This window comes from Schistocerca nitens, unplaced genomic scaffold (assembly GCF_023898315.1).
Source record: "Schistocerca nitens isolate TAMUIC-IGC-003100 unplaced genomic scaffold, iqSchNite1.1 HiC_scaffold_468, whole genome shotgun sequence".
In the NCBI taxonomy this organism is placed as follows: Eukaryota; Metazoa; Arthropoda; class Insecta; order Orthoptera; family Acrididae; genus Schistocerca; species Schistocerca nitens.
Window position 1 is genome coordinate 3,174,925 of NW_026046001.1, and position 23,266 is coordinate 3,198,190.

Below are 23,266 nucleotides of genomic sequence, written 5' to 3' on the forward strand. Positions count from 1 at the left end.
CGCGTGCTGCGGTATGTGGGGACAATACAAGTAGCACAGTAGAACACAGAAGAAGCATCTAAGTTGATGCAATCGCCCTGTAAGAAGAGCTACATTTATAGTTTTAGTTATCGATTATTGAATTATTGGTCGATTTGGTGCCTTGGACATGACCGAGGACCTTAAGATTTTGCATGAACCGAGGACTGGTACCCACGTAACACAAGAAAATGTGAAAAGTGTTAATATGTAGTAAAAACCTTAGAAAATCTCCGTGTTTCGTCATTCACCATCGAATCGATATAATGCGAGATCGTCACATTGGTCGCATTTCTCTCTGAAACGATTTATGGTCTGCCAGCCCTTGTCGCGTGCTGCGGTATGTGGGGACAATACAAGCAGCACAGTAGAAAACAGAAGAAGCATCTAAGTTGATGCAATCGCCCAGTAAGAAGAGCTACATTTATAGTTTTAGTTATCGATTATTGAATTATTGGTCGATTTGGTGCCTTGGACATGACCGAGGACCTTAAGATTTTGCATGAACCGAGGACTGGTACCCACGTAACACAAGAAAATGTGAAAAGTGTTAATATGTAGTAAAAACCTTAGAAAATCTCCGTGTTTCGTCATTCACCATCGAATCGATATAACGCGAGATCGTCACATTGGTCGCATTTCTCTCTGAAACGGTTACATTTATGGTCTGCCAGCCCTTGTCGCGTGCTGCGGTATGTGGGGACAATACAAGCAGCACAGTAGAACACAGAAGAAGCATCTAAGTTGATGCAATCGCCCAGTACAAAGAGCTACATTTATAGTTTTAGTTATCGATTATTGAATTATTGGTCGGTTTGGTGCCTTGGACATGACCGAGGACCTTAAGATTTTGCATGAACCGAGGACTGGTACCCACGTAACACAAGAAAATGTGAAAAGTGTTAATATGTAGTAAAAACCTTAGAAAATCTCCGTGTTTCCTCATTCACCATCGAATCGATATAACGCGAGATCGTCACACTGGTCGCATTTCTCTCTGAAACGGTTACATTTATGGTCTGCCAGCCCTTGTCGCATGCTGCGGTATGTGGGGACAATACAAGCAGCACAGTAGAACACAGAAGAAGCATATAAGTTGATGCAATCGCCCAGTAAGAAGAGCTACATTTATAGTTTTAGTTTTCGATTATTGAATTATTGGTCGATTTGGTGCCTTGGACATGACCGAGGACCTTAAGATTTTGCATGAACCGAGGACTGGTACCCACGTAACACAAGAAAATGTGAAAAGTGTTAATATGTAGTAAAAACCTTAGAAAATCTCCGTGTTTCGTCATTCACCATCGAATTGATATAATGCGAGATCGTCACATTGGTCGCATTTCTCTCTGAAACGATTTATGGTCTGCCAGCCCTTGTCGCGTGCTGCGGTATGTGGGGACAATACAAGCAGCACAGTAGAAAACAGAAGAAGCATCTAAGGTGATGCAATCGCCCAGTAAGAAGAGCTACATTTATAGTTTTAGTTATCGATTATTGAATTATTGGTCGATTTGGTGCCTTGGACATGACCGAGGACCTTAAGATTTTGCATGAACCGAGGACTGGTACCCACGGAACACAAGAAAATGTGAAAAGTGTTAATATGTAGTAAAAACCTTAGAAAATCTCCGTGTTTCCTCATTCACCATCGAATCGATATAACGCGAGATCGTCACACTGGTCGCATTTCTCTCTGAAACGGTTACATTTATGGTCTGCCAGCCCTTGTCGCGTGCTGCGGTATGTGGGGACAATACAAGCAGCACAGTAGAACACAGAAGAAGCATCTAAGTTGATGCAATCGCCCAGTAAGAAGAGCTACATTTATAGTTTTAGTTATCGATTATTGAATTATTGGTCGATTTGGTGCCTTGGACATGACCGAGGACCTTAAGATTTTGCATGAACCGAGGACTGGTACCCACGTAACACAAGAAAATGTGAAAAGTGTTAATATGTAGTAAAAACCTTAGAACATCTCCGTGTTTCGTCATTCACCATCGAATCGATATAACGCGAGATCGTCACATTGGTCGCATTTCTCTCTGAAACGGTTACATTTATGGTCTGCCAGCACTTGTCGCGTGCTGCGGTATGTGGGGACAATACAAGCAGCACAGTAGAACACAGAAGAAGCATCTAAGCTGATGCAATCGCCCAGTAAGAAGAGCTACATTTATAGTTTTAGTTATCGATTATTGAATTATTGGTGGATTTGGTGCCTTGGACATGACCGAGGACCTTAAGATTTTGCATGAACCGAGGACTGGTACCCACGCAACACGAGAAAATATGAAAAGTGTTAATATGTAGTAAAAACCTTAGAAAATCTCCGTGTTTCGTCATTCACCATCGAATCGATATAACGCGATATCGTCACATTGGTCGCATTTCTCTCTGAAACGGTTACATTTATCGTCTGCCAGCACTTTTCGCGAGCTGCGGTATGTTGGGACAATACAAGCAGAACAGTAGAACACAGGAGAAGCATCTAAGTTGATGCAATCGCTCAGTAAGAAGTGCTACATTTATAGTTTTAGTTATCGATTATTGAATTATTGGTCGGTTTGGTGCCTTGGACATGACCGAGGACCTTAAGATTTTGCATGAACCGAGGGCTGGTACCCACGTAACACAAGAAAATGTGAAAAGTGTTAATATGTAGTAAAAACCTTAGAAAATCTCCGTGTTTCGTCATTCACCATCGAATCGATATAACGCGAGATCGTCACATTGGTCGCATTTCTCTCTGAAACGGTTACATTTATGGTCTGCCAGCCCTTGTCGCGTGCTGCGGTATGTGGCGACAATACAAGCAGCACAGTAGAACACAGAAGAAGCATCTAAGTTGATGCAATCGCCCAGTAAGAAGAGCTACATTTATAGTTTTAGTTATCGATTATTGAATTATTTGTCGGTTTGGTGCCTTGGATATGACCGAGGACCTTAAGATTTTGCATGAACCGAGGACTGGTACCCACGTAACACAAGAAAATGTGAAAAGTGTTAATATGTAGTAAAAACCTTAGAAAACCTCCGTGTTTCGTCATTCACCATCGAATCGATATAACGCGAGATCGTCACATTGATCGCATTTCTCTCTGAAACGGTTACATTTATGGTCTGCCAGCCCTTGTCGCGTGCTGCGGTATGTGGGGACAATACAAGCAGCACAGTAGAACACAGAAGAAGCATCTAAGTTGATGCAATCGCCCAGTAAGAAGAGCTACATTTATAGTTTTAGTTATCGATTATTGAATTATTGGTCGGTTTGGTGCCTTGGACATGACCGAGGACCTTAAGATTTTGCATGAACCGAGGACTGGTACCCACGTAACACAAGAAAATGTGAAAAGTGTTAATATGTAGTAAAAACCTTAGAAAATCTCCGTGTTTCGTCATTCACCATCGAATCGATATAATGCGAGATCGGCACATTGGTCGCATTTCTCTCTGAAACGGTTACATTTATGGTCTGCCAGCCCTTGTCGCGTGCTGCGGTATGTGGGGACAATACAAGCAGCACAGTATAACACAGAAGAAGCATCTAAGTTGATGCAATCGCCCAGTAAGAAGAGCTACATTTATAGTTTTAGTTATCAATTATTGAATTTTTGGTCGATTTGGTGCCTTGGACATGACCGAGGACCTTAAGATTTTGCATGAACCGAGGACTGGTACCCACGTAACACAAGAAAATGTGAAAAGTGTTAATATGTAGTAAAAACCTTAGAACATCTCCGTGTTTCGTCATTCACCATCGAATCGATATAACGCGAGATCGTCACATTGGTCGCATTTCTCTCTGAAACGGTTACATTTATGGTCTGCCAGCACTTGTCGCGTGCTGCGGTATGTGGGGACAATACAAGCAGCACAGTAGAACACAGAAGAAGCATCTAAGCTGATGCAATCGCCCAGTAAGAAGAGCTACATTTATAGTTTTAGTTATCGATTATTGAATTATTGGTGGATTTGGTGCCTTGGACATGACCGAGGACCTTAAGATTTTGCATGAACCGAGGACTGGTACCCACGCAACACGAGAAAATATGAAAAGTGTTAATATGTAGTAAAAACCTTAGAAAATCTCCGTGTTTCGTCATTCACCATCGAATCGATATAACGCGATATCGTCACATTGGTCGCATTTCTCTCTGAAACGGTTACATTTATCGTCTGCCAGCACTTTTCGCGAGCTGCGGTATGTTGGGACAATACAAGCAGAACAGTAGAACACAGGAGAAGCATCTAAGTTGATGCAATCGCTCAGTAAGAAGTGCTACATTTATAGTTTTAGTTATCGATTATTGAATTATTGGTCGGTTTGGTGCCTTGGACATGACCGAGGACCTTAAGATTTTGCATGAACCGAGGGCTGGTACCCACGTAACACAAGAAAATGTGAAAAGTGTTAATATGTAGTAAAAACCTTAGAAAATCTCCGTGTTTCGTCATTCACCATCGAATCGATATAACGCGAGATCGTCACATTGGTCGCATTTCTCTCTGAAACGGTTACATTTATGGTCTGCCAGCCCTTGTCGCGTGCTGCGGTATGTGGCGACAATACAAGCAGCACAGTAGAACACAGAAGAAGCATCTAAGTTGATGCAATCGCCCAGTAAGAAGAGCTACATTTATAGTTTTAGTTATCGATTATTGAATTATTTGTCGGTTTGGTGCCTTGGATATGACCGAGGACCTTAAGATTTTGCATGAACCGAGGACTGGTACCCACGTAACACAAGAAAATGTGAAAAGTGTTAATATGTAGTAAAAACCTTAGAAAACCTCCGTGTTTCGTCATTCACCATCGAATCGATATAACGCGAGATCGTCACATTGATCGCATTTCTCTCTGAAACGGTTACATTTATGGTCTGCCAGCCCTTGTCGCGTGCTGCGGTATGTGGGGACAATACAAGCAGCACAGTAGAACACAGAAGAAGCATCTAAGTTGATGCAATCGCCCAGTAAGAAGAGCTACATTTATAGTTTTAGTTATCGATTATTGAATTATTGGTCGGTTTGGTGCCTTGGACATGACCGAGGACCTTAAGATTTTGCATGAACCGAGGACTGGTACCCACGTAACACAAGAAAATGTGAAAAGTGTTAATATGTAGTAAAAACCTTAGAAAATCTCCGTGTTTCGTCATTCACCATCGAATCGATATAATGCGAGATCGGCACATTGGTCGCATTTCTCTCTGAAACGGTTACATTTATGGTCTGCCAGCCCTTGTCGCGTGCTGCGGTATGTGGGGACAATACAAGCAGCACAGTATAACACAGAAGAAGCATCTAAGTTGATGCAATCGCCCAGTAAGAAGAGCTACATTTATAGTTTTAGTTATCAATTATTGAATTTTTGGTCGATTTGGTGCCTTGGACATGACCGAGGACCTTAAGATTTTGCATGAACCGAGGACTGGTACCCACGTAACACAAGAAAATGTGAAAAGTGTTAATATGTAGTAAAAACCTTAGAAAATCTTCGTGTTTCGTCATTCACCATCGAATCGATATAACGCGAGATCGTCACATTGGTCGCATTTCTCTCTGAAACGGTTACATTTATGGTCTGCCAGCCCTTGTCGCGTGCTGCGGTATGTGGGGACAATACAAGCAGCACAGTAGAACACAGAAGAAGCATCTAAGTTGATGCAATCGCCCAGTAAGAAGAGCTACATTTATAGTTTTAGTTATCAATTATTGAATTTTTGGTCGATTTGGTGCCTTGGACATGACCGAGGACCTTAAGATTTTGCATGAACCGAGGACTGGTACCCACGTAACACAAGAAAATGTGAAAAGTGTTAATATGTAGTAAAAACCTTAGAACATCTCCGTGTTTCGTCATTCACCATCGAATCGATATAACGCGAGATCGTCACATTGGTCGCATTTCTCTCTGAAACGGTTACATTTATGGTCTGCCAGCACTTGTCGCGTGCTGCGGTATGTGGGGACAATACAAGCAGCACAGTAGAACACAGAAGAAGCATCTAAGCTGATGCAATCGCCCAGTAAGAAGAGCTACATTTATAGTTTTAGTTATCGATTATTGAATTATTGGTGGATTTGGTGCCTTGGACATGACCGAGGACCTTAAGATTTTGCATGAACCGAGGACTGGTACCCACGCAACACGAGAAAATATGAAAAGTGTTAATATGTAGTAAAAACCTTAGAAAATCTCCGTGTTTCGTCATTCACCATCGAATCGATATAACGCGATATCGTCACATTGGTCGCATTTCTCTCTGAAACGGTTACATTTATCGTCTGCCAGCACTTTTCGCGAGCTGCGGTATGTTGGGACAATACAAGCAGAACAGTAGAACACAGGAGAAGCATCTAAGTTGATGCAATCGCTCAGTAAGAAGTGCTACATTTATAGTTTTAGTTATCGATTATTGAATTATTGGTCGGTTTGGTGCCTTGGACATGACCGAGGACCTTAAGATTTTGCATGAACCGAGGGCTGGTACCCACGTAACACAAGAAAATGTGAAAAGTGTTAATATGTAGTAAAAACCTTAGAAAATCTCCGTGTTTCGTCATTCACCATCGAATCGATATAACGCGAGATCGTCACATTGGTCGCATTTCTCTCTGAAACGGTTACATTTATGGTCTGCCAGCCCTTGTCGCGTGCTGCGGTATGTGGCGACAATACAAGCAGCACAGTAGAACACAGAAGAAGCATCTAAGTTGATGCAATCGCCCAGTAAGAAGAGCTACATTTATAGTTTTAGTTATCGATTATTGAATTATTTGTCGGTTTGGTGCCTTGGATATGACCGAGGACCTTAAGATTTTGCATGAACCGAGGACTGGTACCCACGTAACACAAGAAAATGTGAAAAGTGTTAATATGTAGTAAAAACCTTAGAAAACCTCCGTGTTTCGTCATTCACCATCGAATCGATATAACGCGAGATCGTCACATTGATCGCATTTCTCTCTGAAACGGTTACATTTATGGTCTGCCAGCCCTTGTCGCGTGCTGCGGTATGTGGGGACAATACAAGCAGCACAGTAGAACACAGAAGAAGCATCTAAGTTGATGCAATCGCCCAGTAAGAAGAGCTACATTTATAGTTTTAGTTATCGATTATTGAATTATTGGTCGGTTTGGTGCCTTGGACATGACCGAGGACCTTAAGATTTTGCATGAACCGAGGACTGGTACCCACGTAACACAAGAAAATGTGAAAAGTGTTAATATGTAGTAAAAACCTTAGAAAATCTCCGTGTTTCGTCATTCACCATCGAATCGATATAATGCGAGATCGGCACATTGGTCGCATTTCTCTCTGAAACGGTTACATTTATGGTCTGCCAGCCCTTGTCGCGTGCTGCGGTATGTGGGGACAATACAAGCAGCACAGTATAACACAGAAGAAGCATCTAAGTTGATGCAATCGCCCAGTAAGAAGAGCTACATTTATAGTTTTAGTTATCAATTATTGAATTTTTGGTCGATTTGGTGCCTTGGACATGACCGAGGACCTTAAGATTTTGCATGAACCGAGGACTGGTACCCACGTAACACAAGAAAATGTGAAAAGTGTTAATATGTAGTAAAAACCTTAGAAAATCTTCGTGTTTCGTCATTCACCATCGAATCGATATAACGCGAGATCGTCACATTGGTCGCATTTCTCTCTGAAACGGTTACATTTATGGTCTGCCAGCCCTTGTCGCGTGCTGCGGTATGTGGGGACAATACAAGCAGCACAGTAGAACACAGAAGAAGCATCTAAGTTGATGCAATCGCCCAGTAAGAAGAGCTACATTTATAGTTTTAGTTATCGATTATTGAATTATTGGTCGATTTGGTGCCTTGGACATGACCGAGGACCTTAAGATTTTGCATGAACCGAGGACTGGTACCCACGTAACACGAGAAAATGTGAAAAGTGTTAATATGTTAAAAACCTTAGAAAATCTCCGTGTTTCGTCATTCACCATCGAATCGATATAACGCGAGATCGTCACATTGGTCGCATTTCTCTCTGAAACGGTTACATTTATGGTCTGCCAGCCCTAATCGCGTGCTGCGGTATGTGGGGACAATACAAGCAGCACAGTAGAACACAGAAGAAGCATCTAAGTTGATGCAATCGCCCAGTAAGAAGAGCTACATTTATAGTTTTAGTTATCGATTATTGAATTTTTGGTCGATTTGGTGCCTTGGACATGACCGAGGACCTTAAGATTTTGCATGAACCGGGGACTGGTACCCACGTAACACAAGAAAATGTGAAAAGTGTTAAAATGTGGTAAAAACCTTAGAAAATCTCCGTGTTTCGTCATTCACCTTCGAATCGATATAACGCGAGATCGTCACATTGGTCGCATTTCTCTCTGAAACGGTTACATTTATGGTCTGCCAGCCCTTGTCTCGTGCTGCGGTATGTGGGGACAATACAAGCAGCACAGTAGAACACAGAAGAAGCATCTAAGTTGATGCAATCGCCCAGTGAGAAGAGCTACATTTATAGTTTTAGTTATCGATTATTGAATTATTTGTCGGTTTGGTGCCTTGGACATGACCGAGGACCTTAAGATTTTGCATGAACCGAGGACTGGTACCCACGTAACACAAGAAAATGTGAAAAGTGTTAATATGTTGTAAAAACCTTAGAAAATCTCCGTGTTTCGTCATTCACCATCGAATCGATATAATGCGAGATCGTCACATTGGTCGCATTTCTCTCTGAAACGGTTACATTTATGGTCTGCCAGCCCTTGTCGCGTGCTGCCGTATGTGGGGACAATACAAGCAGCACAGTAGAACACAGAAGAAGCATCTAAGTTGATGCAATCGCCCAGTAAGAAGAGCTACATTTATAGTTTTAGTTATCGATTATTGAATTATTGGTCGGTTTGGTGCCTTGGACATGACCGAGGACCTTAAGATTTTGCATGAACCGAGGACTGGTACCCACGTAACACAAGAAAATGTGAAAAGTGTTAATATGTAGTAAAAACCTTAGAAAATCTCCGTGTTTCGTCATTCACCATCGGATCGATTTACTGCGAGATCGTCTCATTGGTCGCATTTCTCTCTGAAACGGTTACATTTATGGTCTGCCAGCCCTTGTCGCGTGCTGCGGTATGTGGGGACAATACAAGCAGCACAGTAGAACACAGAAGAAGCATCTAAGTTGATGCAATCGCCCAGTAAGAAGAGCTACATTTATAGTTTTAGTTATCGATTATTGAATTATTGGTCGGTTTGGTGCCTTGGACATGACCGAGGACCTTAAGATTTTGCATGAACCGAGGACTGGTACCCACGTAACACAAGAAAATGTGAAAAGTGTTAATATGTAGTAAAAACCTTAGAAAATCTCCGTGTTTCGTCATTCACCATCGGATCGATTTACTGCGAGATCGTCTCATTGGTCGCATTTCTCTCTGAAACGGTTACATTTATGGTCTGCCAGCCCTTGTCGCGTGCTGCGGTATGTGGGGACAATACAAGCAGCACAGTAGAACACAGAAGAAGCATCTAAGTTGATGCAATCGCCCAGTAAGAAGTGCCACATTTATAGTTTTAGTTATCGATTATTGAATTATTGGTCGGTTTGGTGCCTTGGACATGACCGAGGACCTTAAGATTTTGCATGAACCGAGGACTGGTACCCACGTAACACAAGAAAATGTGAAAAGTGTTAATATGTAGTAAAAACCTTAGAAAATATCCGTGTTTCGTCATTCACCATCGAATCGATATAACGCGAGATCGTCACATTGATCGCATTTCTCTCTGAAACGGTTACATTTATGGTCTGCCAGCCCTTGTCGCGTGCTGCGGTATGTGGGGACAATACAAGCAGCACAGTAGAACACAGAAGAAGCATCTAAGTTGATGCAATCGCCCAGTAAGAAGTGCCACATTTATAGTTTTAGTTATCGATTATTGAATTATTGGTCGGTTTGGTGCCTTGGACATGACCGAGGACCTTAAGATTTTGCATGAACCGAGGACTGGTACCCACGTAACACAAGAAAATGTGAAAAGTGTTAATATGTAGTAAAAACCTTAGAAAATCTCCGTGTTTCGTCATTCACCATCGAATCGATATAACGCGAGATCGTCACATTGGTCGCATTTCTCTCTGAAACGGTTACATTTATGGTCTGCCAGCTCTTGTCGCGTGCTGCGGTATGTGGGGACAATACAAGCAGTACAGTAGAACACAGAAGAAACATCTAAGTTGATGCAATCGCCCAGTAAGACGTGCTACATTTATAGTTTTAGTTATCGCTTACTGAATCATTGGTCGGTTTGGTGCCTTGGACATGACCGAGGACCTTAAGATTTTGCATGAACCGAGGACTGGTACCCACGTAACACAAGAAAATGTGAAAAGTGTTAATATGTAGTAAAAACCTTAGAAAATCTCCGTGTTTCGTCATTCACCATCGAATCCATATAACGCGAGATCGTCACATTGGTCGCATTTCTCTCTGAAACGGTTACATTTATGGTCTGCCAACCCTTGTCTCGTGCTGCGGTATGTGGGGACAATACAAGCAGCACAGTAGAACACAGAAGAAGCATCTAAGTTGATGCAATCGCCCAGTAAGAAGAGCTACATTTATAGTTTTAGTTATCGATTATTGAATTATTGGTCGGTTTGGTGCCTTGGACATGACCGAGGACCTTAAGATTTTGCATGAACCGAGGACTGGTACCCACGTAACACAAGAAAATGTGAAAAGTGTTAATATGTAGTAAAAACCTTAGAAAATCTCCGTGTTTCGTCATTCACCATCGAATCGATATAACGCGAGATCGTCACATTGGTCGCATTTCTCTCTGAAACGGTTACATTTATGGTCTGCCAGCCCTTGTCGCGTGCTGCGGTATGTGGGGACAATACAAGCAGCACAGTAGAACACAGAAGAAGCATCTAAGTTGATGCAATCGCCCAGTAAGAAGAGCTACATTTATAGTTTTAGCTATCGATTATTGAATTATTCGTCGGTTTGGTGCCTTGGACATGACCGAGGACCTTAAGATTTTGCATGAACCGAGGACTGGTACCCACGTAACACAAGAAAATGTGAAAAGTGTTAATACGTAGTAAAAACCTTAGAAAATCTCCGTGTTTCGTCATTCACCATCGAATCGATATAACGCGAGATCGTCACATTGGTCGCATTTCTCTCTGAAACGGTTACATTTATGGTCTGCCAGCCCTTGTCGCGTGCTGCGGTATGTGGGGACAATACAAGCAGCACAGTAGAACACAGGAGAAGCATCTAAGTTGATGCAATCGCCCAGTAAGAAGAGCTACATTTATAGTTTTAGTTATCGATTATTGAATTATTGGTCGGTTTGGTGCCTTGGACATGACCGAGGACCTTAAGATTTTGCATGAACCGAGGACTGGTACCCACGTAACACAAGAAAATGTGAAAAGTGTTAATATGTAGTAAGAACCTTAGAGAATCTCCGTGTTTCGTCATTCACCATCGAATCGATATACCGCGAGATCGTCACATTGGTCGCATTTCTCTCTGAAACGGTTACATTTATGGTCTGCCAGCCCTTGTCGCGTGCTGCGGTATGTGGGGACAATACAAGCAGCACAGTAGAACACAGAAGAAGCATCTAAGTTGATGCAATCGCCCAGTAAGAAGAGCTACATTTATAGTTTTAGTTATCGATTATTGAATTATTGGTCGGTTTGGTGCCTTGGACATGACCGAGGACCTTAAGATTTTGCATGAACCGACGACTGGTACCAACGTAACACAAGAAAATGTGAAAAGTGTTAATATGTAGTAAAAACCTTAGAAAATCTCCGTGTTTCGTCATTCACCATCGAATCGATATAATGCGAGATCGTCACATTGGTCGCATTTCTCTCTGAAACGGTTACATTTATGGTCTGCCAGCCCTTGTCGCGTGCTGCGGTATGTGGGGACAATACAAGCAGCACAGTAGAACACAGAAGAAGCATCTAAGTTGATGCAATCGCCCAGTAAGAAGAGCTACATTTATAGTTTTAGTTATCGATTATTGAAGTATTGGTCGATTTGGTGCCTTGGACATGACCGAGGGCCTTAAGATTTTGCATGAACCGAGGACTGGTACCCACGTAACACAAGAAAATGTGAAAAGTGTTAATATGTAGTAAAAACCTTAGAAAATCTCCGTGTTTCGTCATTCACCATCGAATCCATATAACGCGAGATCGTCACATTGGTCGCATTTCTCTCTGAAACGGTTACATTTATGGTCTGCCAACGCTTGTCTCGTGCTGCGGTATGTGGGGACAATACAAGCAGCACAGTAGAACACAGAAGAAGCATCTAAGTTGATGCAATCGCCCAGTAAGAAGAGCTACATTTATAGTTTTAGTTATCGATTATTGAATTATTGGTCGGTTTGGTGCCTTGGACATGACCGAGGACCTTAAGATTTTGCATGAACCGAGGACTGGTACCCACGTAACACAAGAAAATGTGAAAAGTGTTAATATGTAGTAAAAACCTTAGAAAATCTCCGTGTTTCGTCATTCACCATCGAATCGATATAACGCGAGATCGTCACATTGGTCGCATTTCTCTCTGAAACGGTTACATTTATGGTCTGCCAGCCCTTGTCGCGTGCTGCGGTATGTGGGGACAATACAAGCAGCACAGTAGAACACAGAAGAAGCATCTAAGTTGATGCAATCGTCCAGTAAGAAGAGCTACATTTATAGTTTTAGCTATCGATTATTGAATTATTCTTCGGTTTGGTGCCTTGGACATGACCGAGGACCTTAAGATTTTGCATGAACCGAGGACTGGTACCCACGTAACACAAGAAAATGTGAAAAGTGTTAATATGTAGTAAAAACCTTAGAAAATTTCCGTGTTTCGTCATTCACCATCGAATCGATATAACGCGAGATCGTCACATTGGTCGCATTTCTCTCTGAAACGGTTACATTTATGGTCTGCCAGCCCTTGTCGCGTGCTGCGGTATGTGGGGACAATACAAGCAGCACAGTAGAACACAGGAGAAGCATCTAAGTTGATGCAATCGCCCAGTAAGAAGAGCTACATTTATAGTTTTAGTTATCGATTATTGAATTATTGGTCGGTTTGGTGCCTTGGACATGACCGAGGACCTTAAGATTTTGCATGAACCGAGGACTGGTACCTACGTAACACAAGAAAATGTGAAAAGTGTTAATATGTAGTAAGAACCTTAGAAAATCTCCGTGTTTCGTCATTCACCATCGAATCGATATAACGCGAGATCGTCACATTGGTCGCATTTCTCTCTGAAACGGTTACATTTATGGTCTGCCAGCCCTTGTCGCGTGCTGCGGTATGTGGGGACAATACAAGCAGCACAGTAGAACACAGAAGAAGCATCTAAGTTGATGCAATCGCCCAGTAAGAAGAGCTACATTTATAGTTTTAGTTATCGATTATTGAATTATTGGTCGGTTTGGTGCCTTGGACATGACCGAGGACCTTAAGATTTTGCATGAACCGACGACTGGTACCAACGTAACACAAGAAAATGTGAAAAGTGTTAATATGTAGTAAAAACCTTAGAAAATCTCCGTGTTTCGTCATTCACCATCGAATCGATATAATGCGAGATCGTCACATTGGTCGCATTTCTCTCTGAAACGGTTACATTTATGGTCTGCCAGCCCTTGTCGCGTGCTGCGGTATGTGGGGACAATACAAGCAGCACAGTAGAACACAGAAGAAGCATCTAAGTTGATGCAATCGCCCAGTAAGAAGAGCTACATTTATAGTTTTAGTTATCGATTATTGAATTATTGGTCGATTTGGTGCCTTGGACATGACCGAGGGCCTTAAGATTTTGCATGAACCGAGGACTGGTACCCACGTAACACAAGAAAATGTGAAAAGTGTTAATATGTAGTAAAAACCTTAGAAAATCTCCGTGTTTCGTCATTCACCATCGAATCGATATAACGCGAAATCGTCACATTGGTCGCATTTCTCTCTGAAACGGTTACATTTATGGTCTGCCAGCCCTTGTCGCGTGCTGCGGTATGTGGGGACAATACAAGCAGCACAGTAGAACACAGAAGAAGCATCTAAGTTGATGCAATCGCCCAGTAAGAAGAGCTACATTTATAGTTTTAGTTATCGATTATTGAATTATTGGTCGGTTTGGTGCCTTGGACATGACCGAGGACCTTAAGATTTTGCATGAACCGAGGACTGGTACCCACGTAACACAAGAAAATGTGAAAAGTGTTAATATGTAGTAAAAACCTTAGAAAATCTCCGTGTTTCGTCATTCACCATCGAATCGATATAACGCGAGATCGTCACATTGGTCGCATTTCTCTCTGAAACGGTTACATTTATGGTCTGCCAGCCCTTGTCGCGTGCTGCGGTATGTGGGGACAATACAAGCAGCACAGTAGAACACAGAAGAAGCATCTAAGTTGATGCAATCGCCCAGTAAGAAGAGCTACATTTATAGTTTTAGTTATCGATTATTGAATTATTGGTCGGTTTGGTGCCTTGGACATGACCGAGGACCTTAAGATTTTGCATGAACCGAGGACTGGTACCTACGTAACACAAGAAAATGTGAAAAGTGTTAATATGTAGTAAAAACCTTAGAAAATCTCCGTGTTTCGTCATTCACCATTTAATCGATATAACGCGAGATCGTCACATTGGTCGCATTTCTCTCTGAAACGGTTACATTTATGGTCTGCCAGCCCTTGTCGCGTGCTGCGGTATGTGGGGACAATACAAGCAGCACAGTAGAACACAGAAGAAGCATCTAAGTTGAGGCAATCGCCCAGTAAGAAGAGCTACATTTATAGATTTAGTTATCGATTATTGAATTATTGGTCGATTTGGTGCCTTGGACATGACCGAGGACCTTAAGATTTTGCATGAACCGAGGACTGGTACCCACGTAACACAAGAAAATGTGAAAAGTGTTAATATGTAGTAAAAACCTTAGAAAATCTCCGTGTTTCGTCATTCACCATCGAATCGATATAACGCGAGATCGTCGCATTGGTCGCATTTCTCTCTGAAACGGTTACATTTATGGTCTGCCAGCCCTTGTCGCGTGCTGCGGTATTTGGGGACAATACAAGCAGCGCAGTAGAACACAGAAGAAGCATCTAAGTTGATGCAATCGCCCAGTAAGAACAGCTACATTTATAGTTTTAGTTATCGATTATTGAATTATTGGTCGGTTTGGTGCCTTGGACACGACCGAGGACCTTAAGATTTTGCATGAACCGAGGACTGGTACCCACGTAACACAAGAAAATGTGAAAAGTGTTAATATGTAGTAAAAACCTTAGAAAATCTCCGTGTTTCGTCATTCACCATCGAATCGATATACTGCGAGATCGTCACATTGGTCGCTTTCTCTCTGAAACGGTTACATTTATGGTCTGCCAGCCCTTGTCGCGTGCTGCGGTATGTGGGGACAATACAAGCAGCACAGTACAACACAGGAGAAGCATCTAAGTTGATGCAATCGCCCAGTAAGAAGTGCTACATTTATAGTTTTAGTTATCGATTATTGAATTATTGGTCGGTTTGGTGCCTTGGACATGACCGAGGACCTTGAGATTTTGCATGAACCGAGGACTGGTACCCACGTAACACAAGAAAATGTGAAAAGTGTTAATATGTAGTAAAAACCTTAGAAAATCTCCGTGTTTCGTCATTCACCATCGAATCGATATAACGCGAGATCGTCACATTGGTCGCATTTCTCTCTGAAACGGTTACATTTATGGTCTGCCAGCCCTTGTCGCGTGCTGCGGTATGTGGCGACAATACAAGCAGCACAGTAGAACACAGAAGAAGCATCTAAGTTGATGCAATCGCCCAGTAAGAAGAGCTACATTTATAGTTTTAGTTATCGATTATTGAATTATTGGTCGGTTTGGTGCCTTGGACATGACCGAGGACCTTAAGATTTTGCATGAACCGAGGACTGGTACCCACGTAACACAAGAAAATCTGAAAAGTGTTAATATGTAGTAAAAACCTTAGAAAATCTCCGTGTTTCGTCATTCACCATCGAATCGATATAATGCGAGATCGTACCACTGGTCGCATTTCTCTCTGAAACGGTTACGTTTATGGTCTGCCAGCCCTCGTCGCGTGCTGCGGTATGTGGGGACAATACAAGCAGCACAGTAGAACACAGAAGAAGCATCTAAGTTGATGCAATCGTCCAGTAAGAAGAGCTACATTTATAGTTTTAGTTATCGATTATTGAATTATTGGTCGGTTTGGTGCCTTGGACATGACCGAGGACCTTAAGATTTTGCATGAACCGAGGACTGGTACCCACGTAACACAAGAAAATGTGAATAGTGTTAATATGTAGTAAAAACCTTAGAAAATCTCCGTGGTTCGTCATTCATCATCGAATCGATATAACGCGAGATCGTCACATTGGTCGCATTTCTCTCTGAAACGTTTACATTTATGGTCTGCCAGCCCTTGTCGCGTGCTGCGGTATGTGGGGACAATACAAGCAGCACAGTAGAACACAGAAGAAGCATCTAAGTTGATGCAATCGCCCAGTAAGAAGTGCTACATTTATAGTTTTAGTTATCGATTATTGAATTATTGGTCGGTTTGGTGCCTTGGACATGACCGAGAACCTTAAGATTTTGCATGAACCGAGGACTGGTACCCACGTAACACAAGAAAATGTGAAAAGTGTTAATATGTAGCAAAAACCTTAGAAAATCTCCGTGTTTCGTCTTTCACCATCGAATCGATATAACGCGAGATCGTCACATTGGTCGCATTTCTCTCTGAAACGGTTACATTTATGGTCTGCCAGCCCTTGTCGCGTGCTGCGGTATGTGGGGACAATACAAGCAGCACAGTAGAACACAGAAGAAGCATCTAAGTTGATGCAATCGCCCAGTAAGAAGAGCTACATTTATAGTTTTAGTTATCGATTATTGAATTATTGGTCGATTTGTTGCCTTGGACATGACCGAGGACCTAAAGATTTTGCATGAACCGAGGACTGGTACCCACGTAACACAAGAAAATGTCAAAAGTGTTAACATGTAGTAAAAACCTTGGAAAATCTCCGTGTTTCGTCATTCACCATCGAATCGATATAACGCGAGATCGTCAGATTGGTCGCATTTCTCTCTGAAACGGTTACATTTATGGTCTGCCAGCCCTTGTCGCGTGCTGCGGTATGTGGGGACAATACAAGCAGCACAGTAGAACACAGAAGAAGCATCTAAGTTGATGCAATCGCCCAGTAAGAAGTGCTACATTTATAGTTTTAGTTATCGATTATTGAATTATTGGTCGGTTTGGTGCCTTGGACATGACCGAGGACCTTAAGATTTTGCATGAACGGAGGACTGGTACCCACGTAACACAAGAAAATGTGAAAAGTGTTAATATGTAGTAAAAACCTTAGAAAATCTCCGTGTTTCGTCATTCACCATCGAATCGATATAACGCGAGATCGTCACATTGGTCGCATTTCTCTCTGAAACGGTTACATTTATGGTCTGCCAGCCCTTGTCGCGTGTTGCGGTATGTGGGGACAATACAAGCTGCACAGTAGAACACAGAAGAAGCATTTAAGTTGATGCAATCGCCCAGTATGAAGAGCTACATTTATAGTTATAGTTATCGATTATTGAATTATTGGTCGATGTGGTTCCTTGGACATGACCGAGGACCTTAAGATTTAGCATGAACCGAGGACTGGTACCCACGTAACACAAGAAAATGTGAAAAGTGTTAATATGTAGTAAAAACCTTAGAAAATCACCGTGTTTCGTCATTCACCATCGAATCGATATAACGCGAGATCGTCACATTGGTCGCATTTCTCTCTGAAACGGTTACATTTATGGTCTGCCAGCCCTTGTCGCATGCTGCGGTATGTGGGGACAATACAACCAGCACTGTAGAACACAGAAGAAGCATCTAAGTTGATGCAATCGCCCAGTAAGAAGTGCTACATTTATAGTTTTAGTTATCGATTATTGAATTATTGGTCGGTTTGGTGCCTTGGACATGACGGAGGACCTTAAGATTTTGCATGAACCGAGGACTGGTACCCACGTAACACAAGAAAATGTGAAAAGTGTTAATATGTAGTAAAAACCTTAGAAAATCTCCGTGTTTCGTCATTCACCATCGAATCGATATAACGCGAGATCGTCACATTGGTCGCATTTCTCTCTGAAACGGTTACATTTATGGTCTGCCAGCCCTTGTCGCGTGCTGCGGTATGTGGCGACAATACAAGCAGCACAGTAGAACACAGAAGAAGCATCTAAGTTGATGCAATCGCCCAGTAAGAAGAGCTACATTTATAGTTTTAGTTATCGATTATTCTATGATTGGTCGATTTGGTGCCTTGGACATGACCGAGGACCGTAAGATTTTGCATCAACCGAGGACTGGTACCCACGTAACACAAGAAAATGTGAAAAGTGGTAATATGTAGTAAAAACCTTAGAAAATCTCCGTGTTTCGTCATTCACCATCGAATCGATATAACGCGAGATCGTCAGATTGGTCGCATTTCTCTCTGAAACGGTTACATTTATGGTCTGCCAGCCCTTGTCGCATGCTGCGGTATGTGGGGACAATACAAGCAGCACTGTAGAACACAGAAGAAGCATCTAAGTTGATGCAATCGCCCAGTAAGAGGTGCTACATTTATAGTTTTAGTTATCGATTATTGAATTATTGGTCGGTTTGGTGCCTTGGACATGACGGAGGACCTTAAGATTTTGCATGAACCGAGGACTGGTACCCACGTAACACAAGAAAATGTGAAAAGTGTTAATATGTAGTAAAAACCTTAGAAAATCTCCGTGTTTCGTCATACACCATCGAATCGATATAACGCGAGATCGTCACATTGGTCGCATTTCTCTCTGAAACGGTTACATTTATGGTCTGCCAGCCCTTGTCGCGTGCTGCGGTATGTGGCGACAATACAAGCAGCACAGTAGAACACAGAAGAAGCATCTAAGTTGATGCAATCGCCCAGTAAGAAGAGCTACATTTATAGTTTTAGTTATCGATTATTGTATGATTGGTCGATTTGGTGCCTTGGACATGACCGAGGACCGTAAGATTTTGCATCAACCGAGGACTGGTACCCACGTAACACAAGAAAATGTGAAAAGTGTTAATATGTAGTAAAAACCTTAGAAAATCTCCGTGTTTCGTCATTCACCATCGAATCGATATAACGCGAGATCGTCAGATTGGTCGCATTTCTCTCTGAAACGGTTACATTTATGGTCTGCCAGTCCTTGCCGCGTGCTGCGGTATGTGGGGACAATACAAGCATTACAGTAGAACACAGAAGAAGCATCTAAGTTGATGCAATCGCCCAGTAAGAAGTGCTACATTTATAGTTTTAGTTATCGATTATTGAATTATTGGTCGGTTTGGTGCCTTGGACATGACCGGGGACCTTAAGATTTTGCATGATCGGAGGACTGGTACCCACGTAACACAAGAAAATGTGAAAAGTGTTAATATGTAGTAAAAACCTTAGAAAATCTCCGTGTTTCGTCATTCACCATCGAATCGATATAACGCGAGATCGTCACATTGGTCGCATTTCTCTCTGAAACGGTTACATTTATGGTCTGCCAGCCCTTGTCGCGTGCTGCGGTATGTGGGGACAATACAAGCAGCACAGTAGAACACAGAAGAAGCATCTAAGTTGATGCAATCGCCCAGTAAGAAGAGCTACATTTATAGTTTTAGTTATCGATTATTGAATTATTGGTCGATTTGGTGCCTTGGACATGACCGAGGACCTTAAGATTTTGCATGAACCGAGGACTGGTACCCACGTAACACAAGAAAATGTGAAAAGTGTTAACATGTAGTAAAAACCTTGGAAAATCTCCGTGTTTCGTCATTCACCATCGAATCGATATAACGCGAGATCGTCAGATTGGTCGCATTTCTCTCTGAAACGGTTACATTTATGGTCTGCCAGCCCTTGTCGCGTGCTGCGGTATGTGGGGACAATACAAGCAGCACAGTAGAACACAGAAGAAGCATCTAAGTTGATGCAATCGCCCAGTAAGAAGTGCTACATTTATAGTTTTAGTTATCGATTATTGAATTATTGGTCGGTTTGGTGCCTTGGACATGACCGAGGACCTTAAGATTTTGCATGAACGGAGGACTGGTACCCACGTAACACAAGAAAATGTGAAAAGTGTTAATATGTAGTAAAAACCTTAGAAAATCTCCGTGTTTCGTCATTCACCATCGAATCGATATAACGCGAGATCGTCACATTGGTCGCATTTCTCTCTGAAACGGTTACATTTATGGTCTGCCAGCCCTTGTCGCGTGTTGCGGTATGTGGGGACAATACAAGCTGCACAGTAGAACGCAGAAGAAGCTTTTAAGTTGATGCAATCGCCCAGTATGAAGAGCTACATTTATAGTTATAGTTATCGATTATTGAATTATTGGTCGATGTGGTTCCTTGGACATGACCGAGGACCTTAAGATTTTGCATGAACCGAGGACTGGTACCCACGTAACACAAGAAAATGTGAAAAGTGTTAATATGTAGTAAAAACCTTAGAAAATCACCGTGTTTCGTCATTCACCATCGAATCGATATAACGCGAGATCGTCACATTGCTCGCATTTCTCTCTGAAACGGTTACATTTATGGTCTGCCAGCCCTTGTCGCATGCTGCGGTATGTGGGGACAATACAACCAGCACTGTAGAACACAGAAGAAGCATCTAAGTTGATGCAATCGCCCAGTAAGAAGTGCTACATTTATAGTTTTAGTTATCGATTATTGAATTATTGGTCGGTTTGGTGCCTTGGACATGACGGAGGACCTTAAGATTTTGCATGAACCGAGGACTGGTACCCACGTAACACAAGAAAATGTGAAAAGTGTTAATATGTAGTAAAAACCTTAGAAAATCTCCGTGTTTCGTCATTCACCATCGAATCGATATAACGCGAGATCGTCACATTGGTCGCATTTCTCTCTGAAACGGTTACATTTATGGTCTGCCAGCCCTTGTCGCGTGCTGCGGTATGTGGCGACAATACAAGCAGCACAGTAGAACACAGAAGAAGCATCTAAGTTGATGCAATCGCCCAGTAAGAAGAGCTACATTTATAGTTTTAGTTATCGATTATTCTATGATTGGTCGATTTGGTGCCTTGGACATGACCGAGGACCGTAAGATTTTGCATCAACCGAGGACTGGTACCCACGTAACACAAGAAAATGTGAAAAGTGGTAATATGTAGTAAAAACCTTAGAAAATCTCCGTGTTTCGTCATTCACCATCGAATCGATATAACGCGAGATCGTCAGATTGGTCGCATTTCTCTCTGAAACGGTTACATTTATGGTCTGCCAGCCCTTGTCGCATGCTGCGGTATGTGGGGACAATACAACCAGCACTGTAGAACACAGAAGAAGCATCTAAGTTGATGCAATCGCCCAGTAAGAGGTGCTACATTTATAGTTTTAGTTATCGATTATTGAATTATTGGTCGGTTTGGTGCCTCGGACATGACGGAGGACCTTAAGATTTTGCATGAACCGAGGACTGGTACCCACGTAACACAAGAAAATGTGAAAAGTGTTAATATGTAGTAAAAACCTTAGAAAATCTCCGTGTTTCGTCATTCACCATCGAATCGATATAACGCGAGATCGTCACATTGGTCGCATTTCTCTCTGAAACGGTTACATTTATGGTCTGCCAGCCCTTGTCGCGTGCTGCGGTATGTGGCGACAATACAAGCAGCACAGTAGAACACAGAAGAAGCATCTAAGTTGATGCAATCGCCCAGTAAGAAGAGCTACATTTATAGTTTTAGTTATCGATTATTGTATGATTGGTCGATTTGGTGCCTTGGACATGACCGAGGACCGTAAGATTTTGCATCAACCGAGGACTGGTACCCACGTAACACAAGAAAATGTGAAAAGTCTTAATATGTAGTAAAAACCTTAGAAAATCTCCGTGTTTCGTCATTCACCATCGAATCGATATAACGCGAGATCGTCAGATTGGTCGCATTTCTCTCTGAAACGGTTACATTTATGGTCTGCCAGTCCTTGCCGCGTGCTGCGGTATGTGGGGACAATACAAGCATTACAGTAGAACACAGAAGAAGCATCTAAGTTGATGCAATCGCCCAGTAAGAAGTGCTACATTTATAGTTTTAGTTATCGATTATTGAATTATTGGTCGGTTTGGTGCCTTGGACATGACCGGGGACCTTAAGATTTTGCATGATCGGAGGACTGGTACCCACGTAACACAAGAAAATGTGAAAAGTGTTAATATGTAGTAAAAACCTTAGAAAATCTCCGTGTTTCGTCATTCACCATCGAATCGATATAACGCGAGATCGTCACATTGGTCGCATTTCTCTCTGAAACGGTTACATTTATGGTCTGCCAGCCCTTGTCGCGTGCTGCGGTATGTGGGGACAATATAAGCAGCACAGTAGAACACAGAAGAAGCATCTAAGTTGATGCAATCGCCCAGTAAGAAGAGCTACATTCATAGTTTTAGTTATCGATTATTGAATTATTGGTCGATTTGGTGCCTTGGACATGACCGAGGACCTTAAGATTTTGCATGAACCGAGGACTGGTACCCACGTAACACAAGAAAATGTGAAAAGTGTTAAAATGTGGTAAAAACCTTAGAAAATCTCCGTGTTTCGTCATTCACCATCGAATCGATATAACGCGAGATCGTCACATTGGTCGCATTTCTCTCTGAAACGGTTACATTTATCGTCTGCCAGCCCTTGTCTCGTGCTGCGGTATGTGGGGACAATACAAGCAGCACAGTAGAACACAGAAGAAGCATCTAAGTTGATGCAATCGCCAGTAAGAAGTGCTACATTTATAGTTTTAGTTATCGATTATTGAATTATTGGTCGGTTTGGTGCCTTGGACATGACCGAGGACCTTAAGATTTTGCATGAACCGAGGACTGGTACCCACGTAACACAAGAAAATGTGAAAAGTGTTAATATGTAGTAAAAACCTTAGAAAATCTCCGTGTTTCGTCATTCACCATCGAATCGATATAACGCGAGATCGTCACATTGGTCGCATTTCTCTCTGAAACGGTTACATTTATGGTCTGCCAGCCCTTGTCGCGTGCTGCGGTATGTGGGGACAATACAAGCAGCGCAGTAGAACACA